Consider the following 11,445-nt stretch of genomic DNA (forward strand, 5'->3'; position numbering starts at 1 on the left):
GTCATAATTTCAGTAGTTCTGTGACATTACCAGGACAGAAGTAAAAATAGAACATCATTATATTGTCAGGTCTTATGGCTGAGTGTGACTAATAACTAAATGTGTCATAGAAGAAATAATCCAATAAAGCCTCTGTGTACCCAGGGTTAAGTCCTCCTAGTGCTGGGTCAGTCTAGCTGCAGCAGATTTCAATCGGCATTAAAAATGATGACAGCCTATTGTGCCCTCCCACTTTTGTCTCCTTACCTTTCTCCCTCCGATATTCTCCCTTCTTCCGTGTGTATTCTGTCTCTTCCTTTATCCTTGAAAAGCCAAAAAGACAAAACAAGTTACAACCCACCATCAAGATTCTCTAAGACTTTTCTATCTAAATGGCAATGTTTCTTTTTTTTTTTTTTTCTTAGATAGAGTCTTGCCATTGCCCTGGGTAGAGTGCCATGGTGTCACAGATCACAGCAACCTCGAATTCCTGGGCTTTCAAGAAATCCATTTGCCTCAGCCTCCCAAGTAGCTGGGACTACAGGCTCCTGCCACCAGCCCAGCTAGTTCTATTTTTAGTAGAGACGGGGGTGTCACTTTTGCTCAGGCTGGTCTCGAACTCCTGAGTTCAAGTAATCCTCCTGCCTCAGCCTCCCAGAGAGCTAGGATTATATGTGTGAGACACCATGCCCATTCTAAATGGCAATGTTTCCTTTCCTGCAACTCATTATACTGATTAAATAAATCTGAGTTACTCTGGACTAATGAGACTCTAAGGTCCTGGGAGAGAAAACTCTGCTGTTTTTTTTTCCATATTCTTTGCAATGGCTGGTTTTGCCTTTAGTTCATTTCAACTATGTGATGCATTCTTTGTTTTCTAAGAAAATCCATTTTCTTCAACATTTTTATTAGATGAGAGAAGAAAATTCTGAATAAAGCCTCTGAGGCCCCTTTCAGTTCTCCTGTTTCAAGGTGGTACAGATTCGTACTTCAGTGGTTGAATACCGCACTGCAACAAGACTACAGATCAGCAGGCCAGGGATGGCTAAGACCAGTGTTCCAGACAGAGGAAAGAGAACAGCACAAGCAAAAACCCAGGGAGTGAAAGTATTTGGCATGCAAAAACAGAGGGCACAGATTCACGGGAGGAGGAATCTGAAAAAAAAAAATATGTTAACAGCTCTAAACAGAACTGAGAAAAACAGTTACTACCTTCTAACCACAGCTGTTTTATCCATGATCCTATATAGTTACAGGAAAAGAGGAAACGAGGAGAAAAGAAGAAAGTCCCATAACAGAAGGAAGTTTTTAAAATCTTAACAGACAATCCAGACTATTTGAATACCTTTACGTGTTATCACTTCTTTATTGATTATCCTTCCTTAATTGAGTTGCATTAATCTACTGAATACTCTGTGATCAGAAGCAAGGCGGACTGGGTACAGTATTAGGTAAATTGCTGAAATTTGAGAGTCTGATCTACATCTAGCATGAAAGTAGAATGAATTTCATTCAATGACTTTTCCTCTCTCACAATGGTGGCAAATGCATACAAAGGCTAACTCCTCAAGTTTACAAGATTTCACCACTGACTGCGGAGCCTTTGAAGTAATTGCTGGACTGAGTCAGGCATTGTGGTAATCAGCCTTTAAGATGGCTCCAAAAAATCCTAACTTTGTGGTATTCACACTCTTGTGCAAAATCCCCTCCCACCAAAAGTGGGCTGGTCTTACTGATTAGCTTCTAATAAAAAAAAAAAAAAAAAAAAAAAAAAAAACCAGCCTGGCCCCGTGGCGAGCATCTGTAATCCCAGCGGCTTCGGGAGGCAGAGGCAACAGGATGCCCACAGCCTGAGTCTGAGGTTGCAGTAAGCTATGACACCACTGCACTCTGCTCAGGGCATAGGGTGGGCCTCTGTCTTAACCAAGAAAAGCAAAGAGATAAAAATTAGGGCAGCGCCTGTGGCTCAAAGGAGTAGGGCACTGGCTCCATGTGCTGGAGATGGTGGGTTCAAACCCAGCCCTGGCCAAAACACTGAAAAAAAAAAGAAATAAAAATTAAAAATAAGCGGCTCGGCGCCTGTGGCTCAAGTGGCTAAGGCGCCAGCCACATACACCTAAGGTGGAGGGTTCGAATCCAGCCTGGGCCTGCCAAAAAACAACAATGACGGCTGCAACCAAAAAAATAGCCAGGCGTGGCAGGCGCCTGTGGTCCCAGCTACTTGGGAGGTGGAGGCAGGAGACTCGCTTGAGCCCAGAGTTGGAGGTTGCTGTGAGCTGTGAGGCCACGGCATTCAACCCAGGGGGACAGCTTGAGGCTCTGTCTCAACAAAAATAAAAATAAAAATAAATAAAAATTAAAAATAAGCAAGTAAATAAAAAACAAACAAAACGGTTCTGGCAAATAACTCGATCACAGCTTCCCAAAACACTGCGAGCCACAGTCACCCAGATAAGGCCACACTCATATTCTTCGTCTTACAGAAGCTTTGAAATAATATGTTTATTGTTTTAAGCTAAGTTTTGGAGTAAGTTTTTCTAAATCAATATATAGATAATACACTCATCCATTTGAAATGGTAATCAATACTAAGCACTGAGAACAGACTCCTGTAGCCATTTCCCCCTTTGCTCCAAAAACTCAAGAGCTCTTCAAAGTTCAAAAACTAATACACAGGCTCTAGGTTACTAAGAAGCCATAACATATTCCAAAGTACAATTCTCTTTCCTGTGTCTATTTTTTTTCTACAGTAGCATCAGAACCAATAGGAGAAATCACACCTGACTATTAAATTAAGAGGACTAATCAATAATATTGACTTGACGTTTACGTAGCCCAGAGATAATTAACTTTAAAGGAACTATTTTATCTTGAGACCAAATTTTAGCTGTTGGCCCAATATTAAATATAATGCTCCTATGGTATTTTCCCACATTAATCTGTGAGCTGAGCAACCCATTCTCTAGTTTATGGCAGAGTAAGTCAAAAAAAAAAAAATAAGCTGAAACTATATGCCATGTAGCTAGAGCTAACTAGTGAAACCAGTATTAGGACCAGATTGGAAGCCACACAGGAAAGACCTACGAAGATTTCATTTTAAGATATACTTTTAAAAAAAGGAAGAAGGCTGCCTCAGGTTGGTCAGATGAATTTTGTTTCTAGCATTTCACATTTAATCTATCTGTCCTTAGATATTTTACTTCTTTTTGAAGGATGAACCTAAAAAACCCCTATAAACCTGCCATCCATTGTCCCTTGCAATCAGTCACTTTCTAAAAGAGAGGAGAAAATTGTGTCCAGTAGTCATATACTTGACTTTTCCAAGCTAGGCTGAGACCAAGCATTGGAGACTTAAAGGACATTTCAGAATTTTAGTCATTCTGAATAAGGATTTCTTTTCCTACTGAGTTCAAGCAGGAAAAAAAAAATACTGCATTTAGGTGGAAATGCATAAGAATAAAAAACAAAGCTGGCCACAGGAGCTCAGGCCTGTAATCCCAGCTCTCTGGGAGGCTGAAAGGCAGAATTGCTGGAGGCCAGGAGTTCGAGACCAGACTGGGCAATGTGGTGAGATATTTTGTCTATAAAAAATTTTTTTAAAAATTATCTGGGCACGATGGTACACACCTGTAGTCCTAGCTACTCAGGAGGTTGGCGCAGGTAGATCACTTGGATCCAGGAGCTGGAGGCTGCACTAAGCTACGATGACACTGCTGCACCACAGCCTGGGCAGTAAGAGTGTGACCCTAACTCTTCAAAAAAGAAATAAAACAACACTTGCCTTATTAATGCTACCAGCACCATTCATAAAGCTCTTGCCATTTGCCAGTGAGGAGGTTGAGAGGCCACCTATCTCTAGAGCTATTTTTCATAGGCCCATGGAAAAACCCACAAGAGGCAGGGCCAGCAAAGCCGACACAAGCTCAGAATCACAAGGAAAATGGAACAGAGCTGACCCCATTACCAATTTCTCAGTGTTGCAAGGGGACAGTATTCTCCTGTATACTCGAAATGACCACTGGTATTTGCTGCTTCTTACACGTATTTGGAGCACTGCATCAAGAACCTTTGCAAGATCGTGTTACTGTTCTGAATAGAGGAAATCCAATACAATTCCAAGCTAGTCATCTACCATTGAGTTCAATGTGTTTGGAAATAAATATATAAACTAATTTCAAGAATGAAAAGTTCTCAGATTGTGGTCCGCTAACAAATGGACTGATTGGCTGAAAAGCCCCCCACAGTACTTCCCAGCTCACACCCCTTCTCTTCACTACTCTCCATGTTGCCTAACGTGGCATGTCTTCCCCTGCTCTTCTGTGAACTCATGAAGCTTATACACCTATACTTTGAGCTATCATTTTTCAGGCTGACAAACTACCACTAAGAAATTAGTATTTAAGGCTGGGTGCAGTGGCTCACTCCTGTAATCCTAGCACACTGGGAGGCTGAGGCAGGTAGACTGCTTGAGCTCACGGGTTTGAGACCAGCCTGAGCAAGAGTGAGACCTCATCTCTAAAAACTGCTCGACATTGTGGCAGGTGCCTGTAGTCCCAGCTACTCAGGAGGCTGAGGCAAGAGGATCACTTGAGCCCAAGAGTTTGAGGCTGCTGTGAGCTATGACGCCAGAGCACTCTACTGACTCTACTGAGGGCAAGAAAGTGAGACTCTGTCTCAAACAAAAAAAAAGAAAGAAAGAAAGAAAGAAATTAGTATTTAAAACATCAGCAGTAGAGCCCAAATCTCCTTCTGTATTTTGGCGAATAAAATACTTTTCTAGGATAAAAAGAATTGTTCTCAGGCTCTGGATGATAAAAAGATGATGATGAACACCACTTACTATCCTTTGCTCATGTATCAAGAGCACTTGGTCTTTGTCATTTTAATAACAGATCAAGAAAGATGATAGCATTAAGGGCATGGAGCTACCAGCTCCTTGTTCATGTGATTTAAAAAATGGGCCAGATAGAATATATACATTTAAATGAAGTATTTAAAGCAACCAACACATTTCAACTGACGCTGGTTTTTTTTTTTTTTTTTTTTTTTTTTGAGAAAGAACCTTGCACTGTCCCAGTGCAGTGGGGTCATTTGTAGCTCACTGCAACCTCAAGCAATCCTCCCACCTCAGCCTTGAGACTGCCTCCCTTTAAGGGTACCAAAATTTTAAAGTTTCATCTAACGTCTTCTCCAACTAAAAATCATCTTTAATTATTAGTTGCTGAAGCCAACTACAAGGCAGAGGGAGTAAAGACACGTGAAAAGCTTTTTTAAATGAAGCGGCCGTAGTACTAGACACTTCTTTTAATGCCTGTGTTCTAAAGCTGACAAGTTGTAGGGACAGGTATAGAATATCATAGTTTCGTCTCTTGTTATGTATGTCCTTCTATTGTTTGTTGGTACATAATGAAAGCCCCAGACCTGTGATGCCTTGGGTGGCCTGTCCAGCTGGGGAGATGCTGAAGTACAGAGAGGAGGAGGGAGAAGGGGATAGAAATACATTGCCTGGAAAACACACAGCCCACGGCACCTTTCACACCAAAGGGCCTTGTCCTCTTTCAAGAGCAGCTCTGTTCACAGTACTGTCCCCACCTCTAGGCTGTGGGTCCCTAAGGGTCAGAGAACATTTCCTGTTTCATTCCATGTCTCCTGATCCCCTCTTTCTGGGGATCCAACCTCTGTAATTTAATTCTTCTCCCCTCAGAAGAACAGACAACAAAGTGATCAGACATCCTAAATCCTTTTAGTGCTCTCATATTTTTCTGAGACCTTTTCGGCATCATTTTTTTTTACATTGGAAAATCACATAGTGTTGCTTTTGGATGAACATGGGAAGAAATGAAGGGATTGTGGTAGTTTGGAGAAGTCCTGTTTTTTACAAATAAACTTCCTGGAATTATTTGGTTTTTTTTAACTCCACACATGTATTCATTTGAAATAAATAAAATGCAAACTTCTACTTCTTGAGTGCATTGTACACCTAACGAGCAGCTAGCTCATCTCTACTCCAAAGAGCCCTGCACAAAGAGACTACGGGAAATGCACGTAAGCCCCGTAGTTGGACTGTCTGTGACCAAGGCACAGACTTTTCTGGATCACTTCTGACTCGTTAGAACACCATGAAAACTAGGAGTTCCAACAAATGCCTACAAGTGATTAGTAGAGTTTTCCATGAAATGAGACAGTAGGGTCAATGTACCGTTTGTTACACAGACCTTCACGTTAATAAGATATTATATCCCTTGACTCTGCTAAGTGACAAAATAAAATAGAAAGATGGAGAGAAAGGATTTCAAGATAAGGGCAATACCATGTTTCTCCAAAAATAAGACACTGTCTTATATTTATTTTTTCTCAAGAAGACACACTAGGGCTCATTTTCAGGGAATGTCTGAAAATACCATTAAGTCATCTTCTTCTGGAACCTGATGGGGGAGCCAACTTTGTTGGTGGGGCTGGCCCCAGTGATGCGTGAACTCCTTTCCCCTAGCCGTTCACACGTGTGCAATAGGATGGATGCCTGAGACCATGGTTACCCCACGCGCACTCCCGCACAAGTGCGAACGGCTGGGAGAAAGGGGCTGTGCAAGATAAAAGGTATTCCAGTCTTCCTTACCACTCCACGCTGAAATACAGTGCGTATATGCATAGCCACGCCTGTCACTAGGTCTTATTATCAGAGTAGGGCTTATATTTAACAACTGCATAGAAATCCTGCTAGGGCTTATTTTGGGGGCAGGTCTTAATCTCGAGGAAACACAGTATTTATGTTATTAAGATGCAACGACTTGCCTCCCACTCTGGGTATATATATAATGAATCCAGCCAAACCATGGACAAGCAACATTTAGAAATCAGACAAAATTGATTCCTAGACTTAAGCAAAAGTTCAAGGTGAGAGGGAGGGGCAAAAAGCAGACTCAGAAAATAAGTCATTAGCAACTCCTCTGGAATAGCAATGAACCTCAGTTTAGTGAAAGATTTTTAATAGAATTTTGTAAACATTCTTCTGTGGTCCCTTGACATTTCCAACCTAACTACATCTTCAAATGGAAGACAGGCTTATGGAATAGCTGAAATTGAGAGATGCCAACAATAGGTAACTGAACACTGTTTTGGCTAAATAAAAGAATGAAAATTTCTGCTGGGTGTAAGTACACAAATAACCTATGCTTATACTAACTAGCTGTGGGTAGATGACTTTGTTTTAGTCACAGGTCCAAGGAACAAATGGCTTGCTGGGTTTGAGGGTTTCCTGATGGTCTGATGCCAGCCAGGGCTTTTATTGATAAAGACCTTGTTTTATCTGTGCATAAACAGGGTGACCATGAAGTTCATGTGCAATTTAAAATAGTGTGCAATCACATGTGCCTTATGGCCACCCTGTATTTGAATTCAACAATTACCTCTCACAGAAGAGGCTTCTAACTGGTTCTGTTTAACATTCACACAGGCTGTGAAATCTTCACCTGCAGCCATTTTGTTTTATGAACCAAAATGATCTATTTTTAAAATAATGCTTCTTTTCTGCGACTTACCAATATCCTAAATATCCTTACCTCCACCAGAATTCTGAGAGCCAGGCACTCAGCAAGCAGCTCGGGGGGGGGGGGGAACAGTGAAACAGAAATCTGTTAGGAAGAGATTACATTTAGAGAAGTTACTCTGAGAGGCAGGTTATACACGACCCATTCCGTATTTCTCACTGTGCTTTCCACCATGCTTCCAGGCAGCATCTATTGTCCCATCCCCTCTCTTGCAAAGTCCTTGCCTAGTCATCAATCACTGTGTTCTCGGGAGGACAGAAAAATCCTCTCACTTGTGTTAACATCCCAATAGGCAAAGCAACAACTAGTCCACATTGAGCAACATAAATGAATTTCAAGCCTTTTGGGAGGCTGAGGCAAGAGCATCACTTGAGCTCAGGAGTTTGAGACCAGCCTGAGCAAGAGCGAGACTCCATCACCTCATGTGCATAATGTGATGGTACATTTCAAAACTATTAAGAAAAGAGTTTAATTGTCTTACCACAACAAATAAGCCAAGTGATGGATGTGTTAGTCAGTTCAATGTAAGAATTTCCCATTGTATGTCAAATTAGTACACTGAACCTAAACCCCATAAATGCATCAAGATACACAGTTATGATTTAATAAGAAAGATAAAAATAAAAATAGAAAAATTAGCCAGGAGTAGTGGCAGGTGCCTGTAGTCCCAGCTGAGTGTGGTTTTTGGAAGTGAAATAGTGAAATTCTCAGGAATTTAAGGTTGCAGTGAGCTATGATTACGCCAATGCACTATAAGTGGATCACTATGAAAGTTTAGAGATAGACCATGTAGTGGTCCACTATTTCACTTCCAAAAACCACACTCAACTGCATCCTTTCTGATTCACCTATGCAAGTTACAACTTGCTGGGCTTATTGGTATTTCTGGGAAGGCCTCATTTGTTTGTGCGGATTTTACATTTCTTGATGTTTGTACATCTCTAAACTTTCATTTATGACCCACATAACTAGGAGACAAGGGCATTCGGTCTCAAAATAATCATAATAATAGCGTAACTAATTACAGAGAGAAATCAAAAGGCTTTGCAATGTCAGTGTGCTATTTAACAGTTGGACACTGTAGTTTCTAGTAAAAAAAAAAAAAGTGTGTGCAGTTTTTACCTTTACTGAGTAAGCTTCAGGTTACAGGATGCCATCGGAATAAAATCTATGCTACAAGAAAACTAGAGGAACCAGACGTTTCCATCAACACTAAAGGTTAAAAGTCTCTTAGAAAGCATCTCAGGGTAATGTGTATCTATATTTCGCCTTTCCCCTCTGTATCTTACATTGTCAAATGTCTTAGCCTACTCTTCAGTGAACTAATCACAACCCACAAATGACTTTTTATAGGCAAGAAAAGAGATGCCTAGGACTGCTAGTTAACAGGCACCCTCCAGGCCACACAGCTAATAGCTAGAGTCCTGCTGGATCCTGAGCACAACAGCGTCTATGTAACGTGTCCAAGTTGGCCAGAACAGAACTCACCTCACAACAAGGAAAAATCTGGGTTCCTCAGCCACCTTTTGCTTCACAGCAAGATTTCAAGGTCGTTGATGTCCAGAGAAGCCAGCGTAACTGATGAGAACTATGGTGTGCCTGAGAAAGAAAAGGAAATAGTTAAAAGGAGGCAGAGAGGAGGCTAAACTAAGCACTAGAATGTCCTGCTCTGATGTGCGCATCCGGGAAATGGAGGACTACTTCCTGAGAACCTACTGTGTATGGGGTCCCTTACAAAGATTATTACACTTGATTCTCACAGCCCCCCTGACAGCAAAGAAATCCTTAGTTGGCAGAATTACGTAGGAACTAAGGATAGAAAGTTACTGGTGAATCAGGTTTGAACTGGAGTCTAACTGATTCAAAAGCAACCCAAGAAACAACTTACTAAGCACCAACATGTAGAGCTGCTACACGAGACAGGGACTTATTCTGCAGATGTCACTCATAAATGTAAGGCAGAAGTGCAAGTTGCAGGGCTGCAGGGGAAGACCACATCCCAGAAATTATGCCAAAGTGGACCAAAACTCTCAAAGTGTAAACTTTGGTTAGAGGGTAGATCTCCTGCTCTGAGATTTGGTGTTTCCATGTACAGAAAGCTTGAATCCCAAGTAAATATGAAATTCTTTTACTCACAAGAAAGGTAACCAGATCCTGTCAGTCACTGTATACCTTGTCAGACAATGGACAATTAGCAAAGGCGAAATCAGTTACAGACACAGGACGGACCCACATTTGAAACAAAACACATCAGATGGCAATCTGGGAGAAATGGTACCAAATACAGATATGCGTACCTTGTTGTTTCGTTGCTGTACGGAACAGAGACTACAAGAAAGCATTTATTATACAATCAGTACTAGCACTTTTGGAGATGATCATCCCAACCAAATCCATTCAGCTCACTGTATTCTTTTGGGTAACGGGACAGGAAACATAGCAGTTAGGGAGCCTGAGCATGCAAATCCCAAATCCTTATCCCCAATTTTCTGCACCTGAATTCACTGACAATGTTTAACAGTGCCACAAAGTACAAAGTTAGTATGGTAGAAACCAGCTTCCAGGCTATAACCTCAAGAGTAAAAATCCAGGCTCAGTGTCTTTCATACTTGGAGACTGGAGCCTTGGGGTCCGAGCAATGTCTATAAAGCAAGGAAATGGACAACAACATTTGGAAGGGTAAAGATCTGGAGGAGTATTGATCTCCACCGAGTAAGTGCCACAAGTGGGGTAGACTGGCAAATTACCATCCCCCCCCACCCACTTGGTCCACAGTTCTATCTCCCCCATTTCATAGATCGGAAATTGGCTTCCAAATTTCAGATCCCTGTTCTCATACCTGAAACGAAGACACCTAAGCAGCACTCCACTCACTCCACTCCTGAAGATTTTCTACGATGCTGTCCAATCCACCCTTCTGCTGTCTGCGAATGGATTTCCAAAAATAAAAATAAAAATGTTGGTTTTAAAAAGTCAAAATCAAGTTTCTCTGGAATCTTAACAGTTTAATTATGTCGGCATCTCTGTGACAACAGCACCCACAGTGTATAAAAGGAACACAAACAGGGACTAGAAAAAGATGCCCCTGTCTAATTAAAGCAACAAGTTGTAGCAACAAGACCTCTATTCTGGAATTGGTCAGCATTATCCAGGAAGTGACCCTGCCACTGTTAGCAGTCCCTATCTCCAGAGGCCCTGGGAAGACCGTACACCATCATGAATAATGGCAACGGGGGGGTGGGTGGGGGTGGGCATGCCCCCCCTCTATAAAACATATCATTTATTACACCACATAAAAATGCCCTAAACTTGTCTAGGTGGTCTTGACAAGCGGTTCCAGTTATACCCTCTTTACTTTCCAAGGCTGACCAGTACTGAACTTTTCCAGCACAGGTTCTGAAGCAAATAGTGACTGCACCAATCTGCCAGGAGATGCACCCATGGGTGGACAGCTGAGCACCACTGTAGAAAATTTTGTTAACTTGGAAACTCATTTAGATTGGTGGCGAGGGCACATTCCCCTCCCCCAGAGAAACTTCTGAAACTGATTCATTGGGCCAGGATACCAAGCAGAGTGAAAAAGAGTAAATTAATGACTACAGTAGTCTTGTGGCTATAAGGATAGGGTAAGACCATATTTTCAAAATGAACTACAGCTCATCCTGCTTGATTCAAACTACATAGGGCAATTACACATTATGCTAATAGGCAACATTTCTTAATTTCTAGAAGGGAAAGTCTCAGAGAAGTCAGTTTATTCCATTGAATACCATGGTGAAAGACTCAGGCAGGATTATGTATAATAAACTTTTGAAATGGGAAGTTCAGCTGTTCACCAAGTTATATACTATATAATATATATTACATATATATAAAACTTGGTGAACAAGTTAATATATATTATTATAATATATGATAT

Source organism: Otolemur garnettii, unplaced genomic scaffold (assembly GCF_000181295.1).
Source record: "Otolemur garnettii isolate 467f Iridium unplaced genomic scaffold, OtoGar3 scaffold00109, whole genome shotgun sequence".
NCBI classification, from domain to species: domain Eukaryota; kingdom Metazoa; phylum Chordata; class Mammalia; order Primates; family Galagidae; genus Otolemur; species Otolemur garnettii.